We start from the raw sequence: 18,626 nt of genomic DNA, 5'->3' as shown, positions 1-18,626 counted from the left end.
TTTTTTTGTCTTTACTGTGTTACTCCTGTGCCCATACTTTGGATGAAAGGAAAGTCATTTACAAGGTTTTACACAATCACACAGCCACATCATAGAAGCTATATAGTTATACAATAATCTTCAAGAATCAAGACTATTGAATTATATTCAATAACTGTAGAACTGTAGCATCTAGATTAGCCAGTTTCCTAAAACTAAACTAAAACTAAAACTAAAAAGAAATATTTATATAATGCAGATGAATAACCTTTCAATCCTATTTGAAATCTCCTAGCCACTGAAACTTTATTTTGTTTTGTTTCTTTTCCCCCTTTTGGTCAAGAAAGCTTTCTCAATCTCATTATGCCAGGGCCAGGTTCATTCCTGGGAGTCCTGTCCCACATTGCCAGGGACACCTACACCCCCTGGGAGTCATGTCCCACATAAGGGGGAGGGTAGTGAGTTTATTTACAGAGTTGGCTTAGAAAAAGAGATCGCATCTGAGCAACAAAAAAGGTTCTCTGGGGCTGACGCTTAGGCATAATCATAAGTAGGTTTAGCTTTGCCTTTGTAGGAATAAGTTTCATAAATGCAAGCCCTGAGATCAAGGGCTTAGCTGATTAAATTGAGAGTCCCTAATGCTTGAAAGAATATCAGGACTTCCCCATAGGGGAAGTTTTAACATTTCCACATTTTCCCCTAGTTCTTCAAGGGGACTTTGCAAATATTTTTTTAACTTTCTGCCCCAAATACTCTGGGACATATTGGAATATTACATCAGCCTGTACAGAATAAGCAAGAGTTCATTTTCTATTCTAGGTTCTAGTTACGTTGTTTAAATAAACTGACCATATAGGCTGTTAGATAGCATGCTACAGAAAATATAAATTTTGTACTCAATTAGCATCATTTCCTTAGGTTTCACAAGAAATTGAAGTTTTAAAATATAGCAATAGTTAAAACTCAGGAATAGATGCAACTACTGTAAAAGCCTGTAAACTAGAAACTTTAACAATAAGACTTATTGAACATTCTGTACTCCTTAATTGTCAATTGCCCAATCTCTACCCACCTTCTCTAGTCCCTGATAAACTATGCTTTTGAATTCAATTCACAAAGGAGAGTAGTCTGGAGCTTTCTTTTCTTTTTCTTATAATGTCTTTGGTTTTTAATCAAAGAAATGTTAATCTCATAAAAAAAAAAAAGAGTTGCAAAGTGTTTCCTCCTCCACTCTTTTCTGAAACAGTATGTGTAGTCTTGGTACTATTTTTTTCTTAAATGTTTGTTATAATTTACCTTGGAGATATCTATTATTATTTACAGAAAAGTCTTTAATAGCAATTTCAATTTCTGTAATAGATTTAAGGCTTTATGGTTTCTTTATTCTTTCTGCAGTCTATTTTGATAATTTGTGTTTTTCAAGGAATTTGTGCATTTCATGTAAATTGTTAAGTTTTGGCATAAGGTTTTTAATAATAGTAACTTATCAACTTAATTTCTGTGAAATTTGTAATTATGCCCCTCTTTCACTCCTGATATTGGTAATTTAAGTCTTATACACTGCACTTACCTTTCCTATTTAATGAATCTAGCAAGAGATTTTTTCATTTTTGATTTTTGCTTTTAAAAGCCAGTTTTGAATTCATTGATTTTTCTCTACGATGACTTAAAATTTTTCTCTTTTATGGTTTTCTGCTCCTATATTTTTATTATTTTTTCACTTCTACCTGTTTTGGGCTCAAATCAATCATCTTTTTCTAGCTTTCTAAGGAGGATCATTAAAGCCATAAATTTCTCTCTGGTCACTACCTTAGCTACATTCTACAAGTTTTGACATGTTGTGTTTTCATTTTCATTCAGTATATAATATTTTCTAGATCCTTTGTAATTTATTTTTTGATCCATGAGTTATTGAAAACTGTGTTAGTTTCCGAATCTTTGAAGATTTTCCAGATATATTTCTGTTATTGATTTCTAATGTATTTCTATTGTGGTCAAAAAGCATACTCTGTATGATTTTAATTCTTTTAAATTTATTGGGATTTGTTTTATTGCCCTGAATATGATTTATCTTGTTAAATGTTCCGTGTGCACTTAAAAAGATGTGTTTTGGTATTGTTGGGTGGAATGTTCTATAAATATCAATAATGCTAAATTGATTGATAGCTTTGTTCAAGTTTGCTTTATTCTTACTGATACTCTACACACTTGTTATGTCAATTCCTGAGAGAGAGATATTGAAATCTCCAACTTTTGTCATGAATTTATTTCTGTTCTGTCTTTGCTTCTCGAATTTTGACGTTCCGTGGAGATTATTGTGACTTTTAAATGAATTGATCCCTCTATCACTGTAAAATGCCTCCTCTTTATCCTTGATCATATCCTTTATGCTGAAGTCTACTTTGTATACTATTTTGTATACTATTATTATAGACACTCCAGCTTGCTTAGATCATTTTCACAGTGTAGTTTTCCAACCTTTCACTCTATGTCTTCATAGATAAAGAAAGTATCTTATAGATAGCATACTGTTGAGTTTTGTGTTTTTATCCAGTTTTACAATATTTGCCTTTAATTTGAATGTTCCAACTACTTGTATTTAATGTAATTAGCAGTATTGCTGTGCTTCAATCTACCATCTTGCCATTTGTTTTCTGTTTGTCCCATCTGTTCTTTGTAGTTTCTTTGTCTTTTCCTGCCTCCTTTTGGATCGACTATTTTTCATTATTCCATTTTGTATTTACTATTGGCTTATTCATCTACATTTTTATTTTATTTTTATTTTTACTGGTTGTTCCAGAGCAGGGATCCATAAACTACAGCCTGCAGCCAATCCAACCCATCAGCTGTTATTCTAAATAGTTTTTTGGAGCACAATCATGCTCGTTTATTTGCATATTTTTATGGCAGTTTTCACACTGCAATAACAAAGTTGAATAGTTGCAAAGGGATCATATAGCTTGCAAAGATTAAAATATTTACTATCTGGCCCTTGACAAAAATTTTGCCAATCCCTGGTCTTGTGTTTACTATGTCTTTCTTTAACTCGTCACAATCTATCTTGAAATTATATTATACCACTTCATACATAAGAATCTTACAGTCTTCCATTTCCCCCTTTCATCCTTTGTACTAAACTTTACATCTACCTATATTATAAACTCCAAAATATATTAGTGTTTTTGCTTTAAAAAGTCAACTAATTTTTAAGGAAAATAAGAATTAAAGTTATGTGTTTTGAATTTACTCATATATTTACAAATTCTGGCATTCTCCATTTCTTTTCTACATTCAAGTTGCCATTTGTTATAATTTTCCTTCTGTCTAAAGGACATGAACATTATTCAATATTTCTTATTGTTCAGGTGTTCTGGCAACAAATTCTCTTCATATTTGTCTGAAAAAATCTTTATTTCATCTTCATTTTTGAAGGATATTTTCACTGAATATAAGATTCTAGATTGACAATTTTTTTTCCATTCTGCACTTTAATATAGTGTTCCATTGTGTTCTGGCTTGCATAGTTCAGGTGATACATCTTTGCTTATTTTTATTTAAGACACGAAATGTGTCTGTTTTGCCTAACTACTTTTAAGATTTTCTCTTTATCACTTATTTTCAGAAATTTGATTATTATCCATTAGTTCTTCAAAATATTTTCCTATTTCCTCTTGCCTGGGCTTTTCCTTCTGGGAATCCAATCATATTATGTTATAGCAATTCAAATTGTCCCATAGACCCCTGATATGTATTTTTTAAAATTTTTGTCCTCTATCTGCTTCATTTTGGGTGAATGTAGTCTATTCAGTGAAGTTTTAATTTTCATATTTTTTACTTTGCATCTCTAGAAATTACAGTTGATCTTTTTTTATACCTTCTATTTCTCCCCTTACTGCATTTGCATTTACCTTAGAATACTTAAACATAATTTAATAGCTGTCATATCTAGTGATTTTTTATTGGATCCTGAACAACGTGATATTTTGTGGTTAAAGGATCTGGATTTTGTTGTCATTCTTTAAAAAGTGTTGGGCTTTGATCGATTCAAGACTTGTTTTTAAGCTTTTCAGGGAAAGCCCAGAGAAGCCTTTACCCTAGAGATAGTTTAACCCCACTACTAAGGCATGTTACCTCTGTGATCTTTACTGAATATCCCAGACGCCCTCCACTCTGCCTAGCTGAAGTCCAGGTGGACCTCTGCAGTAAGGTCCTGAATGTGATGCCAAGTAGAAAGCAAAGGCAATTGCAGGGTTCACGTAACTTATTTCTCTTCACTTGGAGATCACAGTACTATACAGTCTGTTGCCCAATCTCTGAAAATACTTGTTTAATATATTATTTGAATTTTCTTGTGGCTTATGGTAGAAGAATAAGTCTGAATCTAGTCTCTCCATCATGGCTTGAAGTGGAAGTTCAACTCTTGCACTTTAATTTGTACATTATAGTAAAGGATAAACTCCAAGACCAGAGGTGGTGATATTGTGTTGCAACAACAGGACAAAAATGAAAATTAAGTGTAACATAGTTACTAAAATGTGAAAAATATTCTAGGCTGCGTTAATACAAGTATTGTGTCTGGGACAAGGAAGGTGACAATCCAATTGTTCTCTGCACCCAACTGATCTCGTTCATTCATTTATTTATTCCATATACATGTTTTGGACACTTTCTTTGTCAGTCTCTGCTAGGTACTGTGGATACTATGTTGAAAAAGATAGCTGTTGTCCTTAAGTGGCTCATGGTCCAAGAAGGACTATGCAAATAACATGGAAATATATTACTTCATGATAAATTATATAGTAGCATTAAGCCCGGGGATTATGAGAATTCAAAGGAAGGATACCTATTAGCTAGGTGGAGGTATCAAGATAGACGTTCTATAGGAGGTAATGACCTATGAGTGAGTTTTGATGACTCAGAGTGCATCAGGTGAAGGAAGTGAGGGGAGCTTGGGGGTGCCCTAAAATAAACATATGCGTAAGCTTATTTAATTTCTTTCCGGAATTGGAAGTATCTTAGGGTCACTAACGTGTCAAATAAGAAAAGGAATAGGTGCGAGGTGAGGTTGAAAAGAGATGTAGAACTAAATAACGCAAAGGTTTTAAAAATTAACTTTATTCTAGGAGAACTGAGGAGCCATTGAATAGTTTATTCAAGTGAGAGTAATGTGGTCTGGTTTGTGTTTTAGAACGACTCCTTGGGTTTCAATGTGGAGAACAATGGTGTAAGGGGAAATGATGATCCATTAGGAAGCTGTAGCATTATTGCAAGAAAGAGATTATTTGGGCCTGCACTTTGGTATAGAAATGACAACCAAGAGAAGTGAAAGAATGGGAGATACTTAGAAGGCAGATTCAACTAGAATGGTGACTAGTTGGATGTTGTATGGAGGAGGCAGAAGTCACAGATAACACCCCATTTTTTTACACAGACGATTGGAATATTCTATTCAAGTATAGCAGATTTCTAAGTTTCTGTCTGGAATGACTATTGTCTTGCCAGGTATGTGATTCCAAGTTCCTGGTTTTCTGAGCCTAAGCACTTCCTTTGGGTGTTTGAAATTTGAATGTCTGCTAAATTGCCTTCCACCGCTTGCCTGTTCCAGCAGTCAGAACGTTTGTGAGGCAATACTCATGATTCCTCTCTGGGTTCTGCCTGGATCACCAGATCAGGTAGCTTTTTGGATCTGTCTTATTCTTCTGTTTGCTCTGGATTCTGTAACCTCTTCCATGGTTGAGAGTAAATCTCATATGTCCTTTTCTATAATTCATGGAAAATTTTGACATACAGCTTATAAAATAATACTATGAGATCAGAGCTAGAAGGAACTTAGGCATCATCTAGTACAACTTACCAGTTTTGTAGTTGAAAAATTGAAAACCTATTCATCATCCCATCCAAATATTCAGAAGCATGTGTTGATTCTACTAACTTGCTGAGTTAAGTAAGACTAATTAATAACTCATATATAGAGGTGTATCTGTAAATTATTATAACCTTGTTTGAGGTAAGAAAGGTGATGATTTCCTTGCATTATTGCAGTAAGGGGTAGAATGTCAAATTTATAGAAAATGGACATAAGACACAGGAGAATTGACCAAGAAAGACTGATGGGACCATGCAGAGACTATTTGTCCTATAATATCGATTCTCCTGTCCTGTTAAGGAAATAGAACTTTTGATTTTTAGGTGAGTGCATGGAATATAATAATAACTACATCCAGGCTACCTTGCAATTAAGTGTGTTTGTCAAAGTCCCAACAGAAAACATGTCAAATACTCAAAATGGGATAAGGAAGAGGATTTATTTACAAAGGGGCTGCTTACTCAGGTGGTATGGAGGAACTACAAAGTGTAGAGTGATAAACCAGAATTCATAGCAGCCTATCTGCTAGGGCCATTACAGCTGATGTGATGGAAAAAAGGCAACAGCTCCCAAAACCAAGAAAAAGAGAAATGTTTGTAGATTTGATCACTTTGTAAGAATAAGTGACCCTCAGTTGAGGGACAGTCAGTCCAATACAAACTTGAAGGGAGGGATGCAAAGAAATAAATACCCTGACCTCACTCTCCTTTCTTTTTCTCATCTGCTAGGGTCCCTATTGTCTGAACTACTGCTCCAGTTAGAACTTAGAAGCAAAGGTTACAATGTCCCTTTGACATGGTCTACACAGGCTAGCCTCCAAGGGCAGAGAGCCGATGGAGAGACAAATGAAAGGAGCATCATGTAGCTAAATTTTTGGCCAATGGAATATAAGCAGAAGTGGGGTGTTCAACATTTAAGACATGCCTTTAAAAGGAGGAGCATGGCTTCTTCCTTCTTATTGGCTGGATTGATGACACAATGACAAGAATTTGAGAAGCCATCTTGGTTCACAAGATGGAAGTCACATCCTGAGATTGGTGGAACAACACAATAGAGAAAGCTAGATCCCCGAAGATCAGACCATTAGTCCTGGTTGTCTATATTCAATTGAGAGAGAAATTCTTACATGCTTTTTAAGCCACTGTTACTTTGAATTTCTGTTACTTGTAGTCGTGAAAATCCTAACCAAACAGAGATTACACAGGAAATTCTCTTGGGATGTGTACTGTATTTATTACTTGTAAGCATCAGAAATGAACCTTGTCTCGCTTAAACAAAAGGGAAATTTATTGGAAGGATGCTGAGGGAGTCTCAGAGAATCAAAGGAAATGCTGAACTACCAAGATAGGAGGACCCAAGCAATTCTGGTATCTTGAAAACAGGACTTCATGGCCTTACTCCTTGGAGGGATGCCACCAGTGTGACTCACCTCCAACAACTCCCAATCTCTGCAGCAATACATATCAAATTTTGTATTTCTTGTAGAAAGAATCTGATTGAGCCATCTTGGGTGAGACTCCGGTACTTGTGAGGGGAGGACTATAATCCACTACTGGGTTCTGCAACATTCTTAGTATAATGGACTCATTGTGAGCCAGGCAATTACACCAAGAGGTGTGGTTTAAATTGACAAAGAGATCATTACCTCAATTTATGCCAGTCTCTAAAACTTTCATACATGTAAAGCGTGTCTCCGCAATAATGACAGAAGCTCTCTGAAGGCATGTTTCATACCTATTCTGGAGGTAGCATAGAGTATAATAATGCTTGGTTTATACAGGCACCATATAAAAGCTCATTTCCTTCCTCAATACCTGATGTCACAAGTCTAGTTACAGAAGTAGGGATGGGCAACAACTCAATGACAGGTCTTTGAATGTAATTAAATTCATCCAAATTTTTAATATCTACCATGTCCTAGAATCTGTGTTGAAGACAAGTAACCAAAAAAATGTTTTTAAGCACCCACAGTCTGGCAGGGAAGAGAAACACATAGACAAATAATAATGATAATAATAATAAACAAGGCATCATGTGCTTGTTTAATTTGCTAAAGTTGCCAAATGCAATACACAGAAATGGGTTGGTTTCTACAATGGGAATTTATTGACTTACAAGTTTACAGTTCTGAGGCTATGAAAATGTTCAAATCAAGACATTAACAGGCAGTGCTTTCTCCCTGATGACCAGCTATCCTCAAGACACATGACAATGTCTGCTGGTCTCTCCCTTCTCTCCTGGGTTCCATTGCTTCCAGCACTGGCTTCAGTGGCTTCCTCTCTATGCCTGTGAATTATCTCTGTCTCTTGTGTGCCCTACTCTCTCATCTCCTCTGTGTGCTACTCCGAATGCCATCTCTTACAAAGGACTTCAGCAAGAGGATTAAGATGTTTAGCAAATCCATGTTTTGGATTGCTAAAGCTGCCAGAATGCAATATACCAGAAATGGATCAGCTTTTACAAAGGAAATTTATTAAGTTACAATTCTGAGGCCATGAAAATGTCCAAATTAAGGCACCAACAAGAGGATACTTTCTTGGAAAAAAGGCAATTAATATTTGTATTCCTCTGTCACATAGGAAGGCACATGGTGATGTCTGCAGTCCTTCTCTCCTGCTTCTGGTTTCAAAACACTCTCTCAGTGACTATGAGTCCTTCTGGGATCTCCTGGGGCATTTTCCTTCTATATCTCCAAATATCTGTGTCTGAGCTTTCTCCAAAATGTTTCCCTCTTAAAGAACCTAGTAAGCTGATTAAGACCCACCTTGAATGGGTGGAGTCACATTTCCATGAAAACAACCTAATCAAAAGGTCTCACCCAATCATAGGTCTACCCTCACAAGACTGGATTAAAAGAGCATAGCTTTTCTGAGGTACACAACAGATTCAAACCATCACAGTGCCATGGGTGCACAGATGGTTCAGTGGTAAAATGCTCGCTTTCCATGCAGAAGATCCGGGTTCAATTCCCAGACCACGTACCCCACCCCACTAAAAAAAAAAATAATAAAAAGAATTTCATGATTGCCGTGAAAAATCTGCTAGGTTTCTTTATCTTATAGATCATGGGCCCTCCAAAGTTTTCCATATTTGCTTCAGCCTGAAGGAAGGAATATTCCCATCTATTTTATACCATGTGCCAGGCAATGTGCTAGGGATTTTACATTTGTTATCTCATTTGAACCAAGATTGATCTGCAGGTAGAGAGGACCCAGTTTTGGAGTTTAGAGAAAGAAGCACTATGTGGTGTGTGGTAGGAATAATTGGGCAGGTTGATAATGTTTTCTATGTAAGGTAGAGGGGCTCCCACTTTAGAGAAAGGTCACCATCTTAATAAAAAAAGGCTTCCATTTTTTTAGATACATATTATGTGACGAAGTATATATTACTCTATCAGTCAGGAATATAACCAGCTGAAAACTGTTTAAACTCACTAGAATCCTCTAATTTCAAGCAATAAGAAGTCCAAGAAAATGTAGTCGAACAATGCCATCAGAAATGCAAGCTTTTCAACCACTTGTTGCCATGTGGTTGCCAGATAGCTGCTGCAACTCCAGCTCTCTCTGCATCATTATAAGAAAGAAGAAAGGGAGAAAATAAGAAAGCAAAACTTTTAGAAAAAGTTCCAGAAGAGATACCCTTCCCATAGACTTCTACTTAACAATTCATTGGCCAAAACTATGTCATATGTCCACACCCAATTGCAAGGGGGGCTGGAAAATTGAATGTTTTTAGCAGGGTGCCTTTTCTGCCTCCTCTTCCCTAAATTAGGGTTAAGTCACTAAAGATGAGGGGGAAATGGGTAACAAGTATGCAACATATATTCTCATTCCATTTTTCTAACAGTTCTGTAAAGTCAATAAGGTTATACACCTTCTACAGATGGGAAAATGGACTCAGAGAAGAAATAGAGTGACCGAAGTCACCCAAATAGTGAGACATGGTATAAAGATATTAAGACAGATCTGCCTCATTCCAAAGGCAAAGGACTATTTATGCTTCCGTCTTATCTCCCTTAGCCGTGTAACCTTGAGGAAGTCACTTAACCTTACAGAGCCTCAGTTCTAAGATCTGTAAAATGGGGAAATAGTCCCTGTCTCAAAAGTTCTTCTTTTTTTTTTTTTTTTTGCTTTGGTTTTGTTTGTTTTTTTCTTTTCTGTCTCAAAGGTTCTTGAAGCATCAAATTAGATGGTGAGTACAAAAAGGTTGGAAAAGATACTATCACAGGGACCATGTCTATTATTTATTTGTATCTTGCCAAAGTGTCTCATCTGCATTTGACAAGCATGAATGGTTCTTTGAGGAGCACAGAACCAGCATTGGCATTTGAGATTGGCATCAGTAAAATCTTTTCAGTGGCATTTCCTATATGAGCCCCATCACAGGTTCCCTGGAATTTCCACTGGCTGGGATTTCTCTGTCTATTCCAATAGCTGCATATGCTGAAGAGTTATAACCCATATTTCATAGCAGGTCAGATGAAAACAACATGTAAGCAATTCAGCAGGGCTTTTTTCACTTCTTTCCTCAACTAGAGTTGAACTCATTCTGTATATCATACCATTCTCCTTCTGGAGCTCCATCTCAAGACAGAATAAACCATCTGTGTGCCAAGGAAGCCAGACAAGCTGCAGACCCACGAGAGTCCACACTGTTTCATGCCTCTAGGTTTAAACTCTTTTGCCTAGAAAGCTTTGCCTTCATTGATTCCCCTGAAGAGCTTCTATGCCTCAGTCAAAGTCTCAGCGGAACCTCAGATCCTCCACTTCTGTGACACCTTTCCCACTTTTCCAGGTAGGATTTTGTTTTTTGTTTGTTTTTATTTCCTTTGTATCATCATGTGGCTATGCCTCTACTTTCATCATAGTGTAACACCAGATTGCATTAGGCCTCATCACCTCAGGAGTCTGGTTTTACCCTTTCTAGACACCAAAACCTTAAAAAAAAAAAAAAAAAGCAAGTGATATTGAAAACAATTAAAAAAATGCACACATTAAAATAAATACATAAATAAATACAAGCACACTATAAATGAAAAGAAAAAACTTACCTTTCTTTCTCCTCCCATCCTGTTGCCCTCCAATCACTAGTTATTTATCTGGTATGGAACGGGCACTGACCCATCATAATAGACAAAGACCAGGAGTAGGATGCTAGAAGTCTCCTGTAGAGGCAAGGGCTAAAGCTTTAGTTCACAGTTCCTGGTCATCATTCCACGCCAACACTTATAGACCTATTACATTTGTTTCAATTGTTCCCTAGCCATTGTATGAATATACCATATATTTTTAACTATTTCCTTACTTTGGTGGCTTCCAGTTTTCCACTGTTACAAATAGTCCTGGAATGAACATACTTGAAAGTATATTTGTGAGCACATGTGCAAGTATTTAAGTATTTCTGTATGATACAGTCTTAGAAGTGGGATTTTGGGGAAACTCCAAAGTCACACTCCCACTAAGAGGATAGAAATGAATTCATTCTCCAGAGCCTCCCTGAGCCTGGATATCATTGTTGATCATTTTAACTTTTGCAAACCTTGAAACAAAAATCTCATTGTTTAGTTTGAATTTCTTTGACGATTAGTGCAGTTGCACATCTTTCTATATATTTATAGTCTATTTATTTTTCTTCTTCTGTACCTTGCCTGTTAACATCAGAATCTTGATCTCAACACTTAGTGAGTTCCACTCAGTACAGGTTTTCATCTCTAACAATACCCCATGAAGCTTTTAATTTGAGATTATATAACAATGACACAAGAGCTCGTTAAGAATTACTGAACCTACGCTCTGGAATTAGAACTCAAAAAAGTTCCTGTGGAGTTTATAAGACATCATATTTGACAACCACGCACACCATTCCTTGAGGTTCTGATGACAGCTTCTGGACTGTCCATATTAAATATCTAGTGAGGGTCTTTCATTTGTATGGCTAAGAGAAGAGGATTTTTTTTTTTTTTTCCAACTGTCTCATCTGAACTGCTCTTGTCTTTGCTTTGTCCCAGTCTGACTGAGTCCTTTCCATGTGAGATGATGTCTAGCTCTGCAGCATTCTGGTCTGGAAAGTCACCTTCTCAGTTTGGAGCCCTTGTTATTAAATACTCATAGTCTACAGCTTTTGCATAATGAGCCAATTTCATTTCATTTCAAACACAAGGAGCACCTACTCTGTGCTAAGCTTTGGGAATGCAAAAATGAATAATACCCAGTCCCTGTTTCATAGGAGCCTGAAGTCCAGAGAGGAGACAGCCATATAAAATGGATTGTCACGGTCATATGGAAAAGTCAACAAAGGAAGAAGCCCAGGTCACTCTGCGGACAGCTCCCCCATTTACTGGCAATGAGATCTTGGGTAGGTAATATAAAGTCTGAGTGCCTCCGTTTCTTCATCTGTAAAATGCAGAATTAATAACACCTCATAGGATTGTTATGAAGGCTAAATAAGTTAATTTAAGTAAAGTCCTTAGAAGCTGTCGTGACAGTAAGTGAACAATAAAAGTTAGTTTCTAGTGTTACCATTATAATTGTCTTTCTCAGTGGTTAACATGATAGTGGTACAGCAAATGGATGTAACTCAATCTTAGGCTTATGGGCGAAGGTAATAAAGTGGCAGAGAGGGTTGAATCTTGAAAAGCAGAGAAGATGGGTATAGCCTTGATCTAGATATGAACTATTACATTTTCATTATGTTTTGAGAAACTACATTGACCCGGACATTTAATCTCCATTACCTCATCTACAGATGAAGATGTTCAGGCACAGAGATGTTACAGAACTTGCCCAAAGGTACACATCTAGTGTGTTGATGTTAGGATTTGAATTTAAGTTCTAGTTCATTCATTCATTCATTTATAAGGGAAGAAATGGTCCAGGCAGGTGCTCAGCATGTGCACAGGCTCAGCAATGAAAATGAGCATATCCTTTTTATAAAAAGAAAAAGACATTCCATACAGATGGAGATAAATTCCATATTATTTTGAATATTATTATACTATAGCCAAAGGAACTTAACCCAATCTGGATTTTTAATTTTTTAAATTAACTTGTTATTATTTTTATTATTATTATTTTATAGGGGGGACCAAGGTCAAGATTCAAATCCATATCTTCCAAATCCCTAAACCCATGTTCTTCCCACTACAGTAAGTTGCCCATCCAAGGAAAAGCATATGAGTCTTGCTACTTTGGAACTTTGGAACAAGACATTTGGTTTCTTTATGCTTAGCTTTTTCTAAATGAGGCCTCTGAATACCTCTCCTATCTGCACACTACCTCTCTTTTAGCCTCCAGAGGAGGCTGTGACAATGAATGGGTTCCCTCTGCAAGGTGCCTTTGATTCTTCTGAAGAAAGGCAGTATGGAAATGTGAAGTATGGTGATGGTGGCATTTTCAATGATGGGTGATGAATGGAAACTTCCTGACATTTTAAGCAACAACATCTGAAAGGAAGTGGAATTTTCCTGAAGCATAAGCGGGAGATCTTTGTCACAAGCTATTGATTTGGTGTGTGCGTCTCGCATTTAATCCAGTGATTAATTTGGAGAGAGGCAGCATGCATGCTGGACTATCATTTAGTGAATTTAAAAGCACACAGCCTCTGATTTATTTTGTCTTCATTCGTGCAGGGCTGTTTTATTGCAAAGGGTTGAATGACAGACTTCCTGGTAGGTTGTAAAGACAGGTAAAATTTAAATAAGGACATAAAATCTTGCAAGGCACTCTATTTATCTTTTGTAATTTATTAATCACACCTATCGAAGGCTGTTGACCCTCTGGGAACAGTTCAGTAAAGGAAAATTATTCAACATGCTAAGCTTGCCAGTCCTTTTGTTTTTTCCCTTTCTTTCTTTTCCTTCTTTTACATATGAGAAAATTAAAGCTTCTGGATAGGGAGTGCCTTGCCCAAGTCAAATGATGGGTTAGAACTGAAATTAACTGCTAGCTCTACCCTGCAACTTCAGAACCACTGATGCAGGAGATGTATGTGTAGAGCTCCAAAAATGTTCCTAAGATGTTCGAAGTATTTTCATAATGAATTTATAAATTAACAGAAGCATTCCTTTGCCTATATCTCTTCAGAGGATCCCCAGTGTCCTAAGAATGAACTTCAAGACAAAGGCAAGACTTACAATGTATGGAGATAATACCTTATACTATGTTGTTGGCATTGAGGAAAAGAAAGAAAATGTCATTTCATCCATTTAACAACACATTTTATTGAGCACCTACCATGTATCAGGTGCCATTCTGGAAGCTAGGTGCATATCATTGAAAAAAGTACGGAATTTTTTTCATATTGGAAAAATTTGGAATTCAGCATCGTGGATTTTTATCTCAGTTCTGTCACTTACTACCACTTTGATGTTGGATGGTTCATTTCCATTTTCTTATTTGTGAAATCTATGTATTCTTTCATGCTTAATGATAACCTGCTATGTCATTGTAGGTTATACTACATTGTAGGTATACACTACATTGGACACTATTGTAGACTCTGGACACACAGCAGTGACTAAGACAGACATAGTGTCTTCCCTCACAGAAACTTACTGACAAATGAAGAATACTTACAAGTTACTAGAATAAAGTATTTGCTGTGGAAGGATCTAGCAAGGCTACAATAACACTTGAAATATAGATCTGTAGGAGTTAATCAGATAAAGTATGTAAGGGCCCAGCATGCCTTTGATAAAAACACAAACTCTGGAACTGGACTACCTGTGTACAAATCCCAGCTTTGCCACCTACTAACTACATCATTTAAGGAAGTAATAAACCTCTCTTAGTTTTCTCCTCTATAAAATGAGGATAATTATAATATTTAACACATACAATTATTAAGAAGATTAAGTTAGTATATTAAATTAGTAGAATAGCTTTTGTACGTGGTTAGGTCTACAATTTATGCTTTTTTTGTCATTATTATTATTATTAGGTGCTCACAATTGCAAGTTCCCTTCCTCCATACCACACTCCTGTAGTCCTACAGGCCTGCTAGAGAACAATGTTCCATGATTCATGTTCTATCATAGGTCAAAGGCTCAGAAAATATTGTCTTCAATATCATTTGTAAGTTATTCATCTCTGAGAAATTTGCCTTGTAGAGCCTTAGAAGAGCACAAGAGTCTTCCTTATACTTGGGTGGACTGGGGACTAAAGAAGGTTGTGAGAGAATTGCAGCCATAGAGACAAGAGAATCTAGAAAAGAACCTGGTCCCCGAATGGATGACGGTTGGCTATTTCCCTAGGCGCCGGTGGAGGAAAAGGCCATGCGCGGATGTTTGGCCCCCAGCTTAGTCTTTGAGCACTCACACACTAGGAGCAGTGCTTGTCTCTGCACTTACCAGCTGGGCAAAGACAGAAATGAGAATGTCTCCCTCATATGATAATTGTGAGGAATATATGGGTTGACAATTAAAATGCCTGGAACTTAATAGAGCTGTTGCCCATGCTTGCCATCAAATAGTGTTCATTAAATACTCAGAGCAAGCGTCCTTTTCAGTACTGAGTGGTTGTTACTGCGGGGTTATGGTCCTGATGGTTTCTACACTCCACCGGAATGTGGCCTCACAATTAGGGACCCAGTCAGTGAACACAGGACCTAGGTGAGCCTTTTCCTCATAGTTCCCCAAAACAGTTCCAGGCATGTAGCTGGAATGCAATAAATATTTGCTGAATGGATAAATTGTAAGAGAAACAGGCATAAAAATGTAGCATGTTTGAAAAGAGGCCAATATGGAAAAGGGGCTCAAAACCATATTGTATAAGGAACGTTGGTAGAACCGGGGCTGTGTACTTGAAGAACGAGACCAAGGTGCTAGAGGTCTGCTGAAAGTTCATTTTATTGGGGTTCACCCAGCAAAGCAGACCATTAGGAAAGATAGACAATAGATAGAAAGATGGGTGGATGGATGGATAGATGGCTGGATAGTTTAGATGTAGATGGACATATAGATATTATACTGATGAAACAGAGAGATTGATGGTGATAGATAAATGGAGATTTATTAAAAGAAATTGGTTTATGCAATTTTGACAGCTGGCTAAGCAGGCCAGGATCCACTAGGTAGATAGGAAGGGAAGATCATGAGAAGGTTGAAACTCCACAGGGATTGAAACATGAAGTTGACAGTCAGGCAGCAGGAAGGGAAGATTCACGGGAAAGGGAGAGCAATTGCGGGCTCAGCCAATATTTGGGGCCTGTGCTCTCAGGGTGCACCTAGGCTCTCTCTAAAGGAGTTTCCATCAAATTAAAACAGGATAATTTGTCTTTTGTCTAACTCAGTCATCTCTTCAGGGACTTTAGTAACATCTGCAAATTCCATTCACTGACTGCAGCACCTAGATTAGTATAGGGTTAAATAACTGGGAGATATGCATCTGCTACAAAATTACTGTTACTTCATGTCCACCCTCCCACTCTTCTGTAAGAATCTCTCTTGTGGCCCACTTTAATCAGAAATCAACTAGAGAGGGGATTTCTGGGAAGGGTGGCTCAGCTCAGCCAAGTTAACATATCCCAAAGCCATCATAGTAATTACGGGATAAAAGGAACCAATTTCCGTGCCCCAAAGATAAAACCAGGCTCAATGGGTGGGAATTTGGGGAGGAAGATTTGGACCCAGTGAAAGAAAGAACTTCATAGTAGGCGGCGATGGGTTGCTGCAAGAGATGTGCAGACAGAGGATGGCCGAATGCTTGATATTGACAGGGTAGTTATGAGGGTACTTGTGAAGACCACTCTGTGCCTGAGATTCTGCAATTCCATGAGCCAGGGATGTGGACTCTTGTTCTGATGTTGCTACTCCCACACCAGGCTTCATTCAAACACTGTTATATGTGACTGACAAGCCTCCCAAAGAGAAGTGGGGGGTCTGATTTTCTCCTCTTGACTCTGGGTAGGGGTCTATGACTGCTTCCACCAATACAGGGTTGCAGAAGTGATGCTAATGACTTCTGAGGCTAGGTCATAGAGAGGTTATGAGGTCCCATAGGTGGGACTTGATGCTTCATTTCCCCTGGTCTGGTATGTGCCAGGCGCTGTGCTAGGCAAAAAGAAAGACAGAATAATACCTAGATGGCTTCAGTTTTAATACCCATGTGTCTTTCCTAGAAATTAAGAATTTGAGGGTGTGTGCCACCCACATCTTTCGATTTACATGATAACAAAGATGTGACAGTTAAATTGGCAGATGTATGCCATTTTAGGGCATCACCAAATTGGTGGGGCATGTGCCTAAGGAAAGAGCTTAGACCTCACTTCTGAAGCAACACACAGATGGCTCTATTGCCTGTATTAATCTGTCATGGGTCAAGACCTTTAAATCCTATGTAAGGGTTTTTGAGCTCTCTGAATTTCAGAAATATTTTATGCACACATTTTACACTCCCAGACATTTGAACCTGCTATTGTTTCCCCTTCCTGAAATGCCCTTACAGCCTATGGCAGTTATCTAAATAACAAGCCACCTCCAAATTTAGTGGTTTAAAATCACAAAAACATTTATTCTGTTCTCAATTCTGCAATTTAGGTAGGGTGAAAGGGAACAGTTCATCTTTGCTCATCTTGTATCTGCTGGAGGGGGTGGGGGGGGCTTGAGACTGGGGCTGGAATCATCCAAAGGCAGAATTCTGGGGCATCTCTCTCCATCTTTGTGTGGCTTCTCTATGTGGTGTCTCCAGCATGGCAGCTTTAGGATAGCGGAATGCCTTACACGTCTGTTTTGGACTCCCAGAGCATGTGTCCCGAGAGGAAAAGAGCCAAGCAGAAGCTGTCACCTCTCTATGACCTAGCCTCAGAAGTCATTAGCATCACTTCTGCAACCCTGAATTGGTGGAAGCAGTCATAGACCCCTACCCAGAGACAAGAGGAGAAAATCAGATCCCCCACTTCTCTTTGGGAGGCTTGTCAGTCACATTATAAGAAAAACATGTGGGATGGGTGATACACATCAGTGAGTCTATCTTTGGAAAATACAATCTGCTGCTTATTATTTTTCTATCTGGAAAAAGGTTCCTATGCTTCAAGACCTGGCTCAAATGTCACCTCCTCAGCTCTCCCAGAGCTAGTTGTCTCCTCTGTATAGCTTTAACAGCACTTTGTACCTTAACCTTCAGAGCCCTTAGCACCCTGTTTGTTTGACTGTCTCCTTCTAGAGACCACAAACGGTGAACTCCTCAAGGTCAGGTGTTGTAACATGTATCTCTATATCCCCAGCTTTTAGCACTGAGGAGTTGCTGTCTTGGTTTGCCAGGGCTGCTATGACAAATACCATACGATGGGTTGACTAAAACAACAGGGATGTATTGTCTCATGGTTTTGGAGGCTAGACCCCAATATCAAGGTATTGCAAGGCTTGCCTTCTCCGGGAGTCTGTAATTTTCTGGCAGTCTTCTGTCACATGGCCATCTCTCTCACCTTGCATCTGCTCCTCTGATTTCTCCTGACTTCTGGCTTCTGAATTTTCTTTGCTTGTTAGGACTCCAGTCATATGGATTAAGGCCCACTCATTCAATTTGGCCTCATTTCGATAGGATCTTTGAAGATTCTATTTACAAGTGAATCCTGTCTTTACTAATAATAGCATCTTCAAAGGTCCTATTTACAAATTTGTTCAAATCCACAAGACCAGGGGTTAGGACTTGAACGTACGTTTTGTGGGGGTCATGATTCAATCTCCAACAGGTACTTGGGAAATGGATGTTACTAGAAGCTAGACAAGGGTTTCTTACATATCTTGGACTACCTGCATCAGGATTCTGAGGTACTCATTCAAAAT

At 37.8% G+C, this 18,626-nt stretch overlaps 1 long non-coding RNA gene across 1 annotated transcript; it reads right to left on the bottom strand.

Annotated features, from left to right (window-relative positions):
* Positions 1 to 10,082: 10,082 nt before the first annotated feature.
* LOC143662917 (uncharacterized) lies at positions 10,083 to 14,993 on the bottom strand. Its single transcript, XR_013165670.1, has 3 exons — positions 14,791 to 14,993; positions 10,896 to 11,009; positions 10,083 to 10,781 (listed from the first exon to the last, which is right to left on the bottom strand). It is a non-coding gene; the product is annotated as an uncharacterized LOC143662917 (long non-coding RNA).
* Positions 14,994 to 18,626: the final 3,633 nt, after the last annotated feature.

The sequence above is a fragment of the Tamandua tetradactyla genome, chromosome 2 (genome assembly GCF_023851605.1).
Source record: "Tamandua tetradactyla isolate mTamTet1 chromosome 2, mTamTet1.pri, whole genome shotgun sequence".
Lineage (NCBI taxonomy): Eukaryota > Metazoa > Chordata > Mammalia > Pilosa > Myrmecophagidae > Tamandua > Tamandua tetradactyla.
The sequence above is the reverse complement of the archived record's forward strand: the minus strand, read 5'-3'. Positions and strand labels throughout refer to the sequence as shown.